This window comes from Macadamia integrifolia, chromosome 1 (genome assembly GCF_013358625.1).
Source record: "Macadamia integrifolia cultivar HAES 741 chromosome 1, SCU_Mint_v3, whole genome shotgun sequence".
NCBI lineage: Eukaryota > Viridiplantae > Streptophyta > Magnoliopsida > Proteales > Proteaceae > Macadamia > Macadamia integrifolia.
In genome coordinates this window covers 15,954,896-15,973,599 of record NC_056557.1, presented here as the reverse complement: position 1 = coordinate 15,973,599, position 18,704 = coordinate 15,954,896, and positions in this window count along the sequence as shown.

Below are 18,704 nucleotides of genomic sequence, written 5' to 3'. Positions count from 1 at the left end.
TGACAAATGAATTTACAATTAAGTTAAATGGGAGTATCTATAGGTACACATTTTCTTGATGGCAATAGTTATATATGTTAGCCTTAGACATAATTGTATCATATTTATTCAATTTTAATTACAAACTTTAGGGCCTTATGATGATCGTTATATAACAATTGAGATACAATGAGAATATCTACATGTATACATTCTTGATTGACTACATTGATTAGTATGTGATAGTTTAACAGTTAAGTATGATGAGAATATCCACAGGTATACATCTTATTTAACTATTTTGATGATTTAAATATTTTTCTCAAATAATGACCACCAACTAATGTAAAGTGAACCATTGGCATGTTACCATCTCGATCACACAGGATAGATTGTAATGATGCAATAGGTTACTTTTTTAGAATTTTAATATTCTATTATTAAAACTCAAAGCATGATGTTTGATAAGTATGTATTATTTACTCTTGTTCATAGGTTCAACACCTATCCCTATTTCGAATAACGTGTCACTTATGAATGGGTCAAACTTTAGTGACTGGCTTGCTGCCACTGACATTACCTTGCGTAATGTAGAGAACTATTTTACTACTGTTGATAAATCTTTGGCTAGAACTTTGATGATTATACTAGTAACAATGAAGTATACTGGTACTGATTGGGTAGGGGACCATGTCTCTGAAATGGAAAGTATCTATGCACAACTAAAACCCCTCAAATTAATAGTGAATGAAGGTAATCTTGTTCAAATGATTCTGACTTCACTTCTTCCTCATTTTAGAGCATTTAAGATCCACTATAATACAAATAAAGATAAATGGACTCTGAATAAACTTCAGAGTATGTGCGTCCAAGAGGAAAAGAGATTGAATGATGAGGGAGGTCAGGTGATCAATTTTGTATCCATCCAGAATAAAAGGAAGAGAGAAAGTTTTAAGAAGAACAGTGCATCAAAGAAAACCTTCAATCCAAATTCTGATGACAAAGAAAAGAAAACTGACAAGTTAAAGTGTTTTTTCTATTACAAAGTAGGACACATTTAGAAAGACTGTCAGAAACGCAATACTTGGTTCAAAAAGAAGGGTAATGATTCTATCCTAGTATGTTTTCAAACCAATTTTGTTGATGTTCCTTATAATACTTGGTGGATTGATTCAGGAGCAATTATTTATATTTCTCGTTCTATGCAAGCTTTTCTTACAACTCGGAAACCAAATCAAAGTGAGAGTGTCATCTACACAAGAAACCGATAAGAGTCTAAAGTCCGATCTATCGACACTTATAGACTTATTTTGGATACTGAAATCCAATTGGACCTTATGGATACTCTTTATGTTCCTTCTATTTCTAGAAATTTGGTTTCATTATCGAGACTTGATTGTGAAGGTTTTAAGTTTACTATTGGTGATAAGGTTGTAAACGTTTTTAAAGACACCAGTCTAGTTTGCACTGGATATTTATGTGATAGTCTTTATAAACTTAATTTGGATTCTAATTTTTCTAAATCCATTCTTGCCTTGTATGTGAATATTGGATCAAAGCGTAAATCCAACAATGATGATTTATCATCCCTATGGAATAGATGTTTAGGTCATATTTTCAGACCTAGAATGGAGCGGTTAGTGAAGAATCAAATATTATCAAATCTGGACTTCACTGACTTCACCACTTGTATAGATTGCATTAAAGGTAAGCAATCTAAGACAAATAACGTTACAACCAACAGGACCAATTCACTTCTGAAATTGATACATACTAACATTTGTGGCCACTTTGATCCTTGTATAACTGGTGAAAAATATTTCATCACCTTCATTGATGATTACTCATGATATTGTTATGTCCACTTATTAAAATAATAATCTAATGCTTTGAATGCTTTTGAAGTGTTCTAGGATGAAGTCAAAAATAAGTTACACAAAAATATCAAAACTATGAGATTTGATAGAGGGGTTGAATATTATGGTAGACATACTGATGTAGGGCAAAGTGAAGGACCGTTTGCTCGATTCCTTAAGTTAAAGGGTATAAGCCTCGAATACACAACTCCTGGTACACATGAACAAAATGGGATTATAGAAAGATGTAATCGTACCATCATGAAAATAGTACGTAGCATGATGAGCAACTCCTCATTGCCTGAATTCTTATGGAGAAAATCATTAAAGACAACTGTATATATCTGTGAGGGTAGCGGCGGACTTGCATCCCATCCTCTCTTCACTCTTTCTCTTTCATGAGGGAAGTGTGTTTCGTGTGTGCTTTGCTTACTGGCCCCGCACCATCATAATGTCGCTCAGAGATACATGGAGGCCTATTTTATAAGAATGTAAAGTTTGTCATTCGAGACGGGGATTTAATGATGGTCTAATACGTGGATCAAGATCATACAAAGGGGGTTTGGAGTTGTCACCTAGGATTATAGGCCTAGGACTTAGGGGTAGGCTCAATTCCTAAGAAGAGGGCCTGAAAGTTGGTATGGTCTAGAGATTTAGGATAAGTGTCAGGTTGTAAAGTTAGGAAGGTGTTAGGCACCCAATCTACCCGGTTCAACCGGTCTTCCTACTAGATGCTTCAGAGCGAACATTTTTCATAATTATTTCTATTCCACATGCATGGCTAAGTTATCACATATATGTACATTGACTGAATTTAAATAACTATATACACTAAAATAAGGTCTATATAAAGTTTATATTATGCTAATTTGGGTAAGAAATTATACCTTAGCTTGACCCCTGTTTCTAGTCAAGAGGGTTGGATCCCCTGGTTGATGCTAGTACGAACTGGTTTCTGAATTCTCCTAGCTTAGGGGAAGATAGTCTTGACCTTTAACTTCCGTTCTCGAGAGATGCTAACTATGATAATATTCGGGCAGAGTTTTGGCTAGGAATAGTTACTTTGGGATTTGAATTCGGACAAAGCTTTGACTAGGGAAGGCTATTTTTAGATTTGGATTTGGATAAGGCTTTGGCTAGGGAAGGCTATTTTTGGGCTTAGGATGAGGTGGCACTCTGACAAAGCTTTCACTGGGGATAGACTATAGGAGGGCTAGGCTGAGTTCAGTAGAGCTTCCATTGGGGATAGGCTATGGGGGGGCTAGGATGAGGTGGCACTTCAGCAGAGCTTCTGCTAGGAATGACTATTATTGAAAAGGTTCCAAGGGCACTCAGACAGTGCTTCCGCTAGGAATGGGCTATGGGAGGATTAGGATGAGGTAGCCCTCTGGCAGAGCTTCTGTTGGGGATAGGATGTTTTTGGAAAGATTTCAAGGACACTCGGATAGAGCTTCCACTAGGAATGGTTACTTTGGAAAGAAATAGATTAACCTAAAAATGGATTAAAGATCCCCAAAGCCCCCAAGAACACTTTAAAGATCCAAACAGAACTTCAGATCTTGACAAAGATATCTTTGTAGACCCGAAGAACCTCAAAGGGGGAAGGGATTTTTATTTTTGGTAAAAACCAAGAAAACTCAAAGGAGGGAAGCTAAAAAAATACTATTTTGGCAAAAAATGGATTGAGCTAAAAACTTGGATTGAAAATCTTCAAAGTCCCAAAGAACACTTTGAAGATCTGAAAAGGATTTTGGATCTTGACGAAGATCGCTCCAAAGACCCAAAGAAACTCAAAGGGGCAGGGGAGGAGGAGAGAGGGCAGAGCTTCTCTCTTTGAGGGTGGTTGTGGGGTTGTGATGTTGGTGTCTTAAATCCAAAGGAGGGGGTATTTATAGGATTTTCGAACCAATAGGGAGGAGAGAGAATTTATTAACCAATAGCCAAAAAGTGGGTTTTTGGTCTAATAGAAGGAGAGAGAATTTTTTTCACCAATGGGGGTAAAAAGTAGATTTTTGGACTAATAGGAGGTTATGGTGTAGGGTACACTAGCGGAGTAGTGCATACGCACAAGTGGGTTAAGAGACACCGGGCCAATGGAACATAAATCTTGGCCATTGACGACGGCCCACAAGGTTGGGTCGAGGTGCATGGGGCATGACAGGCACGGGTGCACGGGTGGGCATGCATGGTGTAAGGGTGTGTGGGCAACGGTGTAAGGGTGGGCAGGCATGGTGTAAGGGTTGGGCAGGCATGGTGCACGGGCTGCCTTCACGTGCGTGGGGTGTGCAGCAAGGGGCGCGTGAGGCAGCACTTGGGGGTGCTCGAGGTAGCATGTGGGGGCATGTGGGGTAGCACGTAGGGGCATGCGTGGGGCTATGCTTGGGGTTGTTGGCTGGTTGGCCAGTGCGCACAGCATGCGTATGGGCTACTGGCTAGCTGGCCAGCTCGCGCAGCATGCATACATGCTGGCCAGCCAACGCATGCAGCATGCGTGCAAGCTGGCAAGCCAGCATGCGTAGCATACATGTAGGCTGGCTGGCTAGCGTGCGTACGGGCTGGCCAGTGCACGCAGTATGGGTGCAGGCTGGCCTGCTGGCTGGTTAGAAAAATATGATTTTTCGATGGCGATTGGGGGAGATCCGACGATCCAATTTTGACATGTCATATATCATCGAAATTGTATTTTTGAGTACTATCCATCTGTACAGTCATCACGATTGGATTCCTCCATATATAAAAAGTTAAAATTGAACCCTCTTCTTTCCCGTGCTAGGTTTCCAAGGTTTTTTAGGTAGGGGATGTTACCAAATTTTCTTAGTCAATCATCATCTTCGTTGATCAAAAGTTGAAAGTCACATCCAAGATCCACATCTCATCATAGCCAGAGGAGGGTGAAAAAATTGGGTGTTTATAGAATGCCCCTCTTTGGCCAAGGCCTATGCCAATGGCCGAAGGGTAAAGAAAAGAACAACCACATTTTATCACCTGGTGCATGTATTGCCGACATTTTGCTCATTGATGACGGAGTTGAAAATGCAACAGGTAATATCTCTTGACTACTTTTATGACACCCTACTTTTAAAACCTGGTTTACTTACACGGTTGACCGGATTTAACAATGCAGGACCCGAACCAGAGAGGGTTGAGGCAGGTTCCCTATAGACCATGATGGCAAGGGTGACTTTGAACACAGGTTGGCCAGACAAGTCCGAGTCAGTGCCTAAGGAGACGGGTGTACCCAAGCCGTGTACATGCATGTATCATAAGGCCATGTATGGGTAATGCTAGTTTGTAGTAGTATCCTAAAGTGTATACATATTATTATCTTGTGCCGAGAGTAAGATACATACTGAGAGTCGAATTCCATCGAAATCTCAATTGTTTAGCTAAGTTTTGAGCAACAGGTGGGTGGTCACAGGTGGGCAAACCCATCCACCAGTGTAACCCACCCATGTGGTTACTAAATATTGTCTAATATAAATAGTACTTATTGTTTTTTCTTTTTCTCATTTAATGCCTTCAAGAGTGGGTAAGAAAAGTAAAGACGAGAGAGAAAAGAAAGGAAGAAAAGTGAACGAAGAAGAAGAAAGAAAAAGAAAAAGAGGAAGAAATGATTTTAAGCGACATCGAGGTTTGATCTTCTCATTTTGGCATTAGAAAAGTGATCCCCAACATGAGACCTATGATTTGAGGTGAGTGATGGCTATACTTCTTAAACTTTCACAAAACCCCAAGTGAAACCCTTGATTTGGGTAGAGTTTCATGAGATCTTGTTAATCCCACTTGAGATGATGAATATAAGGTTCAATAGATGGCCTATGTGTTGATTTTGAAGGTTTTAAAGAAGTGTTTGAAAGATTTGAGAAGCATTGGTGATTTCTGGATTTTAAGAGGTGATTTTAGGGTTTTGGAAGAGTTCTTGAGCAAAGAAGGTAAGATTTCCTTTTCAATCCTTAAATCTAACTTAGATCTTAGTTAGAATCATCTTATGAGGCCTTAGATGTGTGGAAAATGTGATTGGAATAGCCCCATTTGGTTTTCCTAAGGTTAAGGAGTATTTTTAAAAGAGAATCAATTCCCGTCCCAATAGGTGGGCTAAGACCGTCGGTGAACCCGCCCACCAGTAGGGGCCCGCTTGTTGGGGCAGAACCTTAATTTCAACTGGGGGCAAGGACTGCTGGGCTACTTGGCTCGCCTGTTGAACCGGTGGGCAAAGACCGGTGGGCTGTCTGGCCCACCTATTGGCCCTCCAGTCAGATTTTTGTGCCCAAATGGGCCCAAAACAAGAAGGCAACCTTCTTTTATGATTTTAAACATGATTTAAACATCAAATCTCATTAGTTTTGACCCCAAATTGGTGAAATGCTAATCTCATTCGCTTATGATAGATTCCACTAGAAACTTACATTTCTCACGCCGGATCTCACCCATACCGAACGTGAGCTTTTGTACCCAATAGGTAAGTGGGGAGAGGACATTTGACTCTATTTTAAGGTTCATTTTTACATCATTAAATTGTATCTAGACTAGCCATGTCATCATGCAAATTATGTGTAGATTAGTCATCCTCGTATGCCATTCGCACGCATTGCTTGTGTATTCTAAACAAATGATTTATGATATGTGTGTTGTGCTACATTCTCAATGCTAAATGACTGATGTGCTTATGTGATGAATGGTTGGATTACTGTGCATCATACATTAATAGACTAGATGCCGTAGTCGATTTGGAAACGAGTGCATTGGTGGCCCCTGGTATGGGATGCGGTGGCACTATACAATCGTACTTTGTGATATAGGAGCATAAAGTTTAGGATTATCATTCCTTGTGCTATGACCCTTCCCAACAAGGGCTGAGGTGTTGGGTTATCACTTGGGGGGAAGCAGTGCTCACGGTTATCTAGTCACTGTGGCTATTAGACATACGCCTGGCTGGTCATTAGGACAGTCGGCAACCTCAGTGGTCTATTCAAGAGGGCCAATCATACTGCTTTTAAATTTTTGGGGTCAGCACTTTTACATTTCTGTCATTTACTTTTATGTTGAGAGCCAGTGGTCAGCATGCTTTACTTTTCTGAGTACTCACAGTGGACCTTCTCTGACAACCCTATGGGCGTATCACGGGATAGGGTTTGTGACTCATACCCGGGGCATATGCGCATTGTGGTTGTGAGTAGCACATAACCTAAGACTTAGTAATGTTTTTTAGGTGGATAAGATAAAAATGAATTGTATTGCATATAGTGCATATGAATGTGAATGCTTATGTGGTCTTTCTTCTCACTTACTGAGCTAGTGAGCTCACCCCACATGCACACCTCTTTTAAATGATTTTACAAGTCACTCACCTGAAGATTAGGAGATGAGTTTTCTGTTAAGGATTGGTGGGTCCCTGAGGAATATGAGCACGGTGTTGATTGCATGTGCGAGGACTATGCTGCGGGACCATAGCAATGACACCGTACAAGATTTTTTTATTTTTTTTATGACGTCCCCTTTGTGTATTTGATATGTAAATTGTTATTCTTTTATGTAAATATCATGCCTGCGGGCCCACATGTACTTACCTATATACTACAATTTGGGTATCAAGTATATTAGGGATATTTAAAAGTAATTTAAGTCTTCCGCTGAACTTTTGAACACTTATCTTAGATGTGGGTATGCTATGGTGAGGTACTGTATCAGATGATCTTGGCAGGTTTTGGGTTAACCAAAGTTAACTCAGTCACTGATCCGGTTCTATGTGGACAGGGTGTGACAACAGTGGTATCAAAGCGTGATGCTCTATCCACTCACAGCATACCATTTAGACCCCATAGAATCTATAATAGGAAATGGGGTTAGGTAAATGTAAAAACTTTAAAGAATTAAAAGCCAAAAAAAAAAATGGTTGCATTTATGTATTACATTTCATGGCATGTATGAGAGAAAGTTTGCTTGGAATAAATAAAATATTAGTTATTTGGTTGCATAACCCATCGAGTACGGATTTAACAAAATTTCGGCATCATAACAACGTTAAAACAAGATTTCCCAAAATTTTTAAATACAAGCACCTGATAGACATACATATATGAACAAGCATAATCAACAAAGGCTAACTAACGTTGTTACAATCAAATTACAACAAGTTTATCAAGCAGAAAAAACTAACTAAAAGTCACCAACAACATCATAGCACCATACTAGCAAGTCCAAATTATAGAGAAAAGTACAAAAAAAAAATTAGTCCACCATAAACACATAAACAATATAGAGACAAGTAAAAAGTTGATTAGGATAGGCAAGCTAAGTCCTTAGAGACCCTCGTCATCATCTAGCTCTATTACTCTATCCCTCCTAGGCCTCGATTTAACATTGAACTGATGGTCGTAGTAATCAAACCTCGCATTCACTAGTTGCACATCCCTCCAACGGTGGGTAAAGTCCGCTGAAATAGCATCGGACGTTGCGTCCAAATCCTCGCTCAATCTTAGGAAGGAATTCTCTAATGTAGCATGCCTTTCTAAGATATTTCCTCTCTAGCAACACTCTCATCTAGTCTTTTCAAAAGTTGATCTTGCCCATCTTTTAAGGCGCTCATGCTGGTCTACTCTCAAAGTCAAATGCACCACTCTCAGGTGGTGGGGCTCTATGTTGTGGGCTTGTAGCCCTAGCAAAGTTAGGATCAGTATATCTCAAATCAAGAGGCTCCTCCTCGAGGATATCCTCATCCAGAAAGTCCTCCTTCTCGAATTGAGGAACATAATCCTCGTCCTCCTCACTATTCTCCTCCTCCTCCATGTGGACATCCTCCCTATTCCTGCCTCCATGAGCTCTTTCCCTCTGAGGTACATCTATAAGAGCTTGGAGACCCATCCTATGTAGGTTTTCCTTGTTAAATTTATCCACTAGAGTCTTTCCCTCCTCACCACTCAAATCCACCCCAAAGGACTCAAAAACCCTGGTGAGGGTCCTACCATATGGGAAACCTCCATCCTTAGGATGTGTGGCATAATGCTCATAGTCTTAAGCATAATGTAGGGCAAGAATAAATGCTCAACACCTCCCTCCAAGGCCTTGTAGATGCAGAAGGCTATGTAGGCTACCATGAAGCTCACTTCGTTCCTATGATCTCCTCCAGGGAGCAAATTAAATTGAACTAAGCAAGCAAATACATGTGCCTTCGGGTTGTACTTTGCCTCAGAATCCGGACGCACCTTACTACCACTAATGATCTCGTAAATATGGTCCTGCATCTCTAAACTTAAAGATGGGCCCACAGGCTTACTCCTTGGGGGCTATAGAATTGATGCCCAACTGATGACATATCTAAAATACTAGCAAGAATATCCACAGTCAAATGGATGTTCATCCCTTTCACTATGCTAGTGATTGAGTACTCCCTATACTGGTAAGCGACCTCCAAATTACAATAAAATCTTTGAACATGGTGTTCATAGCATGGGCGGTCAATATCAAGGGTGGACTGCCAACCAAGTGCAGTAAATCTCTCCTGTAATTGAATCTTGTTGAAATCACAAGCTACCACAATTTTTTCCATCATTACAGACCTTTTTAGGAAGGTCTACCAATTCGTTGCTGCCCTCATACTCCAGAAGAGTCTCTCATCATAGTCTATAAGATCTATGGGGGCATGCCCTTGTTGTCTTGTGCGATTAGCTGAGGAACTAGTCCCTACACCTTTTCTTTTAGAAGTTGTGGTCCTACGTCTACTAGAAGAGGATGCGGGTTCCTTGCCCTTGCGAGAAGACATCCTAGTAAGAAAAGAAAAGAAATAGTGATAAGTAAGAATGTTGCATGACAAAGGAAGTAAATAGGAGGGTGAGCAAGAATATGTAAATGCATCCAAATAAATAATGTGGATCATTATAAAAAGAGGGGTGGTTAAGTCATGGAGAAATGAATAGAAGAAAATCCCCAAACATGACATCCACTAGCATGTTGCAAAATAGAAGAGTAACAAAGGAGTATAAATCATGGCAAGTGAGGAGTGATGGAAAGCCTCATAAGAATTTTCTCAAGTGGGGTAATTGGAGTCAAATGGTAGAAAGCCCCCAATTTTATTATACAAGTTCAATCCAAGGGAATGAAAATCCCATAAAAGTGTGGAAATTGAAGCTTTCATGTCAATGATAGTAATACCTATCATTATACAACCAAGAATATGTAAACATTTCTATTATGACATTGAAGTGCAAGGAATGAGAGAGAGATTTCCAATTTTGGAGAAAAAAAATTTCATGATCATAGGGGTAATAGAGGCATACAACCAACAAGTGTAAGTCAAATATCATTGCACCAACAATTAATGGTAAGTGATTCAAAGTTGTTCACAAGTATGGAAAGAAGTGAAGAGAATCATAGAAACCCCAAACTTTTTTTTTTCAAGAAACCTAACTCAAAAGAGATAGATTTTCATAGAAATGAGATGGAATTGCAAGCATATACAAGTTTCCATGATCTTTCCAACAATGTAAGTGCAAATCAAGGATAAGAAATCCCAATTGAGTTGTTAGTTGGGGAGAAAAGAGAAGAAATAGAAGAAAACCCTAAATTGGAGGAATTAGGGTAAGGTTTGGGATTTTCTCCCATAGATTGGTTAGTAAAGCCCAAAACTCTGAATGAGTCACAAAAAAAGCATCATATTCTCATGGAATGACTATTCTATGGAAAGAGACATGAAACAAATCAAGTTTTGGAAAGTATGGATGGATTCAACACCCAAAATATATGTTTCCAAGAGGAGAAATGGAGAAGAGACTTACTTGAGAGTGAAAAGTGCTTGAAACTTTCAAAATCCGCAGAATTGTTGAGTGAAATTGTGAGTGAATGCACCAAGTAACCCTCTAAAATCACATTGATTTGAGTCTAAGAGTAGAAGATAGGAGAAATGAAGAAAGAAGAGGCTTAAAAGCCCCTTTAAGGCCGCCTCGGGTTGGACCGGTGGGCCCCGACCTGAGTCGCCCACCGGTGGCTGCCCGTCGGTAGGAAAAAAAATAATAAAAATAGTAGTAATAACAATAATACATTATTAACAATAATAAAGGAAATAATATTAACAAAAAAAAAATCGAGCGGGGGGCTACGCCCCCTACACCCCCGCTATGTAGGGGGGCCTCCTACCCCCCTCTGTATCCTTACTATCTAGTATATGCACCCAATTACCCATCAACGAATAGTACGACAAGGGTAGTGGAATCTTTCAAGAAGAACTTTCCACCTGTATTCTCTAAGGTGGGGAGTGATCCTCTAGAGCCGGACCAGTGGATCCAAGAGCTGGAAAAGATATTTGAGGTAGTTGAGTGCATTGAGGCACAGAAGCTTATTTGTGCAAGGCTGCAACTCAAGAATGAAGCCAACTCTTGGTGGCAAGCCTCTAAGCCTATATTGTTTGCTGCACAACCGGAACCCACATGGGAGCAGTTCAAGGAATTATTTTTGGCAAACCATTACTGTAATATCCTACTTCTTAAGCCCGGTGTGATTTCACGGTTGACCCGGTTTAACCATGCAGGAACCAAACCAGAGGGAGGTAGAGCGGGTTCCTTATGGGCTATGATGGCAAGGGTGATCTTAAACACTGGCTTGCCCGACAAGTCCGAGCCAGTGCCAGAAGAGACAGGAGTGCCCAAGCCGTGTACATGCACCTACAATAAGGCCATGTACGGATAAAGAAGGTATTATAGCCATATTTTAAGGTATATATGTATGCTACGTCATATGCCGGGGGTGGGGTTCTCGCCGAGGCCCGAACTCGATCAAAATCCCAAGTTTTAGCCCTCAAGTGGGCGGACAGGTGGTTGCACCCACCCACCTGAGTGACCCATCCATGTGCACTATTCACTTATTTAGGAATTATATATATAGCTTTATGTTTTTCTTTTCTTTTCATTTATGACACCCGTACGTTGGTGAGAGAGTAAAGAGGAGAGAGAAAAGAAAGAGAAGAAGAAGGGAAGAGAAGGAAGAGGAAGAAGAGAAGGATTTCAGCGGCGCCGAAGCTTGATCGTCCCATTCTGGTGCCGGAAGAGTGATCTTCAACTCTAGATCTACATTTGGAGGTAAGCAAAGTCGAGTTCTTTGAACATTCACCATACCAAGCTTAAACCCTTGATTCAAGTAGGGTTTCTTGAGATCTTGTAAATCCCCTTTGAAATGATGAATCTAAGGTTTAATAGATGATTTATGTGTTGATCTTGAAGGATTTGAAGAGGTATTGACAAGGTGGGAGAAGCATTGTGAGTTTGAAGTGATTTGGAGGGTTTGAGGTTGTTCTTGAGCAAAGAAGGTAAGATGGTTCCCATCCCTTGAATCTAACCTAGATCTAGGTTAGAACCATCCTATAGGACCTTGAAGGTGTGAAGAATGGGTGGGGAAAAGCCCCATTTGAATCCCCAAAGAATGGAGGAAGTTGGGAAGAAATAGGGTTTTTCCTGCCAAGACCGGTGGGTGCAACCGGTGGGCCCCTATCTGCTTGTGGGCACCCACCTGAGAGGGCAGGGGGGCCTTCGGGCACAACCGACGGGCCCAACCGGTGGGCCATCCTACCTGTCGATCCTAGCAGGGGCCCCTGGCCCAACCGGCAGGTGGAACCGGTGGGCCCCTTCCCGCCGGTCCAAACCGATGGGTAGGACCGGTGGGCCAGACTGCCCACCTGTCTGACCCACCCGTGTGGCCTCGAAGGTGATCCTTATGTCCGATTGGACCCAAATCGAACGTGTGACCTTCTTTTGACATTCTAAACATGATTTTGTCATCGGATCTCGTTAATTTTGATTTCAAAATGGTGAAGTACTAACCCCGCTCAATTATGTTAGGTTCACCAAATCCTACCCGATTCGCACCGGATATCACCCGTACCGAGCGAGAATCTTTGTACTCTACAAGTAAGTGGGGAGAGGACGTTTGGCCTTGTTTGAAGGCATTGTTTGGCATTCATTTAATTATATCTAGTCTAGTCATGCCATCATGAATATGCTATGTAGTGTAGTCATTCCTCACATTGTTATGCATATGTGCTATGTTTACTTTCTAAATGCCAATTGAATGAGATATTTATATGTTGAATGTGAACATCATGGTGCATGATACATTGATAGACTAGATGCCATAGTCGGCTTGGAAACGAGTGCATTGGTGGCCCGTGAAATGGGACACGGAGGCACTATACAATCGTACTATTGTCATATAGGAGCATGCGGTATTAGGATTTTCACCACCCCGTGCTACGACCCTTCCCAATAGGGGTTAAGGTGTTGGGTTATCATTTGGGGGGAAGCAGTGGTCACGGGTGTCGGGTCACTGTGGCGGTTAGACATAACGCCCGACGAGTCATGTAGGACAGTCGGCAACCCCGGTGGTACATTCAAGAGGGTCAATCGTATTGCTTTTAAATTGCTGAAGTCAGCACCTTTATTTTCAGTCATTTACATTTCTGTTGAGAGTCGGTGGATGGCATTATCTTTACTTTTTCGAGTACTCACGGTGGGCCTTCTCCGACAGCCCTATGGGCGTATCGCGGGAGGGAGTTCACAGCTCGTACCTGAAGTATACGCGCACTGTGGTTGTAGTAGCACTAAAACCAAGGACTTAGTAATGTTGCTTAGGTGGATGTGATTTAAAATGTATAGCATGGAATGTAGTGCATATGATGTGTTTTGATGTGTGGACTGCTGTGTGGTCCATCTTACCACTTACTGAGCTAGTGAGCTCATCCCACTTGTGCACCCCTTTTTAGATGATTTTGCAGGTCGTACATCTGAGGAGCATGGGGTGGGTCCCACAGTCGAGTTTCCTGATGAGGACTGGTGGACCCCTGAGGAGCTAGAGCACTGCACTGACTGCTCGTGCGAGAGTTGTACTGCGGGACAGCAGTTCTAAGGCCGAGTTGAGCTGAGCTCTACTATGTGATGCTGAGCTGGGCTCAACCTTTGATGCCAAGCTGAGCTCTAGCCTTGATACCGAGCCGAGCTGTGTACTCTGATTGTTTTGGTGGATTTCCTTATGTACTTGATATTTGAATTTCATTCTTTTTGTGTAAATACCATGCCTTTGGGCCCACATGTATATAATTATTGTATCACAATCCGGGTATCAAGTATTATGGGATTATTCACAGGTAAAACTTAGTCTTCCGCTGATCTGATGAGTTTATATTAGTTGTGTGTATGCTGTAATGGAATACAGTATCTGATGATCCTGGCAGGTTTGGGTTAACCGGTGTTAACCCGGTCACTGGCCCGGTTCTGTGAGAACAGGGTGTGACAAACGATGGTATCAGAGCGTGATGCTCTACTCCACTCACAGCATACCATTAGAATCCCATAGACTCTATAATAGGGAAATGGGGTTGGTTTAATGTAAAAGCTTTAAGGAGTTAAAATCCAAAGAAAGAAAGTATAAAAAGAGTTGCATTATATGTTGCATTCATGGCATATGTGAGTGTAGATAAAAGGTGATTAGGTTGGTGATATAACCTATCGCGTACTAATTTGATGAAATTTCAGCAGCATAACAGTGTAAAATGGGATTTCCAAAAATTTTACACACAAACACCTGATAAACAACAGATAATATGAAATAACAATGATCAAAAGTAGCAAATACACAATTAAACTACACAAGTACTCCACATCTGAATTCACCACAAAAAAAAAAATCACTATCAAAAATATATTATTCCACAATGAGTCCAGTTACAGTACAAATACAAGGAATGATAAGCAATGAAATATACAAGTTCTAAAAAAAAAGGGAAAACAGATAAACAGTTGGTGTGGGCGAGCCAAGCCCTCACTGGTCATCGTCGTCATCATCAATGATCACCACGTTCGCCGAAGGCCTAGAGTTGACGTCGAGGCGGTGGCCGTAATAGTCAAACCTCACGTTCACCAGCCGTACCACCCTCCGTAGTCGGCCAAAGTCGGCGGACATGGCTTTAGCCGTGGTGCTCAAGTCCTGGCCTAGCTAGAGAAAGGAGTTCTCCAAGGTAGCCTGCCTTTCTAGGATGTGTTCCTCCCTGGAGGCACTCTCGTCCAGCCGTCTCAGTAGCTGAACCTGGCCATCCTGCAAGGCCCGCATGGAGGACATCATGCCCTCGAAGTCGTAGGCACCACTCCCAGGTGGTGGGGCTCTATGTGGTGAGGCTGCAGCTCTGGAAGAACTAGGGTCGAGGCCTCTCGACTCCTGAGGCGCCTCCTCAGGGATGCCATCACCCACCAGATCCTCCTCCTCATCCTGAGGAACATAGTCCTCATCCTCCCTGCTGGACTCCTCCTCCATGTGGACATCCTCCATAGGGGCAGCCCTTCTACCCCTACCTCTCTGAGCTCCTGACCTTGGGGGTGAATCCATGAGGGTATGGAGACCCATCCTCAGGAGGTTACTCCTGTCGAACCTATCAGCCAGAGTCTTCCCCTCCTCGCCGCTCAAGTCCACCCCGAAGAACTCGAAGATCTCGGTGAGGATCCTGCCATAGGGGAATCCTCCATCCTCAGGGTGGGAAGTGTGGTGCTCCATCGTCCTGAGAATGATGTAGGGGAGGCACAAGTGCTCGCCGCCTCCCTCTGCTGCCGTGTAAATGCAGAACGCGATGAAAGCCACCATAAAACCCACCTGGTTTCGATGACCTCCTCTGAGAAGCAGGTTGAACTGGACCAACCGAGCAAATAGACGAACCTCAGGGTAGAAGGACATCTCGGATTCCAGACGGGTACTGCTGCCGCAGATGGTCTCGTTGATGAAGTCCGGCCTCCCCAGGCTCATGAACGATCCCAGAGGCTTACTCCTGGGAGGACTGTAGTAACGGTGTCCAGCCGTCGATATACCCAGGATGCTGGCCAAGGTACCCACCGTCAACTGGATGTCTACCCCCTTCACCAAGCTGCTAATGGTGAACTCCCCGTACGGATACGACACCTCCAAGTTACAGTAGAACCGGTGGACTAGCTGCTCGTAGCATGGTCGGTCTACATGAAGGATAGAATCCCAGCCCAACACTGAGAACCTCTCTTGAAGTCGAGCCTTGTGGAAGTCGTCGACTACCACGGTCTTCTCCATCATCACTGACCTCTTCAGGAAGATAGGCCAGTTGGCTGCTGCCTCTGCACTAAGGAAGTGCTCCTCATCATAGTCGGTAGGGTCAGACTGGGCAGGTCCGGGTCTCCCTGTGCGAGGGGCTGAAGAACTGGTCTCTGCACTCTTCCGCTTAGTAGCGGTGGTCTTACGTCATACGCCAGAGGAAGATGGTCCTTTGCCGGTGCGAGATGACATCCTGGCAAAGAAGAAAAGAAGGTGGGGTAAGTAAAGAAAAGGAAAATGACAACAGAGAAAGAAGGGGAACCCGAAACCCAAATTCTCACAAAAAATGAAAACCGCGACGAGCTAGAAATGATAGAGAGCTAATGGATATGATGCACGGTAGGTGACAAAGAGGGGAAACATGCCAAAACAATAAAATCACAGCAAAGAGCATATTAACATGAGAGGATTCAATTGCAATGCACAAACTCATTCACAATGGAGTAAAAGCTTGAAACCCTAGGTCTAGAACGAAATGCCATGGTAGCGGGATTATGTAAGTACAAAAATGTCCCCAAATAGATTAGGGAGTTCCATGAATACAAGTATAGGATGAAAATCAAGGAAACCAATACGAAAAGAGGGATTTTCATGGAAATACATGGGGATTCCAAGCATAATGGATGATTCATGAAATCTAAAGCATATCTAGCACAAATCAAATGAAATGCATCACAAAGGAGTTATCAATTGGAGAAAAGGAGTGAGAATTGAAGAAATCCCCAAATTTGGAAACCTAGGGCACGATTTGGGGTTTTCTCCAAATGAAGGAATAAAATCCTAATAAACTACAAATGACCACAGTAGAAGCATCACAATCAAATGGAAATGCTATTCTATGGAGAAAAATATGGAAAGACAACCTAAAGTGAAGCCTACACATGCATTTTACCCCGAAAAGGGAAATTCTGAGAAAAGAGAAGAAGAACTTACTTGAGGAAAAGGGAGAGTTAAACCTTCTTCAAAGGCGCCGAGTTGATGAGTAGACTCGTGAGTAGAAGCGCCGAGGAGACCTCCAAGATCGCCCAAGGAAGAGAGGAAGAAAGAGAAAGGAGTTGGGGAAAGAGACAAGACAGAACAGGGTCTGTAGGCCCCTGTTCGTGTTTTTACACGGGCAGGACCGACGGGTATGACCGGCGGGCCCCTACCCGTCGGTGCCACCCGCCGGTTTGAGGCACTAGGACCGATGGGCTCGATCGGCGGGCCCCTACCCGCCGGTGCAGCCCACCGGTTGTGAAAATTAGGAAATTTTGAAGATTTTTTTTCTTTTCTTTCTTCTTCCCTTCTCTCCTCCTAGCATGATTACATTGATTACTATTATTATTATTATTATTCCTATGATTAATGTGTTATGGTCAAGTGGGACCATTGACACACCTGTTGGGGTATTGGCCCTGTATCTTGGAAATTAAGTTACGATTTATTGTGGGCTATCATACACTAAAATACCTTATGTGATGGCATATAATTGTGTGCCGAAATCAATTCTCCGGTGTTTAACCAATGTGGTGTGTGATATGTTCCAGGTATAGGGATACGATGGTACGTACTAGATCCGGTAGTAATGCCCGAGGTACCTCGCGGGGTCCTCGTCCGGTCAGTCGACCACAAAATCCCAGGGGGGCCCGCTCTGTGGGGCAAACCTCACCTCCACCACCTCTAGAGACCCTTGGTCAGGGTGGGGCACATAGGGACCCACCTATGACTACACTCCCGGACCCTCCACCGGTTATTACACTGGGAGATGTTGCTACTATAATTCAGCAGTAACAACAGGCTTTTCAGCAACAAATGCTTCAGCAACAGCAAGCATTTATGACTACTATTCAGCAACAGTTGGACTTGTCTCAACCGGGTCAACCTCCCCGGGTACTCACTCCACAGGACCTTCCCATAGGGTCGGGAACGGGACCACAAGTGGGAGGTACACCTCCAATCCCACCATTCGGTGTTCCTCAGTATGGGATGCCTCCTCCATACTACTACTATCCTGCTTATGCTCCTAACTTCCCGGCGACGAGTAATACGTCAAGGGTAGTGGAGTCATTCAAGAGGAACTTACCACCTGTATTCTCTAAGGTGGGGAGTGATCTTCTAGAACTGGACCAATGGATCCAAGAATTAGAGAAGATATTTGAGGTGCTTGAGTGCATGGATGCACAGAAACTCATTTGTGCTGGGTTGCAACTCAAAAAAGAGGCAAATTCTTGGTGGCAAGCCTCCAAGCCCATATTGTTGGCGGCCCATCCAGAACCCACTTGGGAGCAGTTCAAGGAATTGTTTTTGGATAATCATTATCCGCGCAGCTTCAGAGACTGCAAGGAGACTGAGTTGATGGCCTTAACTCAAGGAGGTAAGACTGTCCTTGAGTACCAACAACAATTCGAGAGTTTGTTCCATTTTTCCCCAAGACATATGAGGACAGCTGAAGAGAAGGTAGCAAGGTTCCTAAAAGGCCTAAAAGCATCTATTGGGTCTGTACTTGAGGTACTGGATTTGACCGAATATGGCCAGATTGTACAGAAGGCCAAGACCATGGAGGATAAGCAAAAGGGTGAACAGTCCCTCACTCCTGGACTGTGGAAGAGAACAAACCCATTTCCGGATATGGGAAACTCCTCCAAGGCTTACCGCGGATCAAACAGTTCTGGGCCTATGTATAGGTAGCCCTATAGGCTATCTGGCTACCCTCCTAGACCAGTTGGTGGTTCGGGTTCCACCTCTTTCCGCCCAAACACAAGTGTGGCACCTACAGCTCCAAGGCCATCTCGACCTCCATCTGCA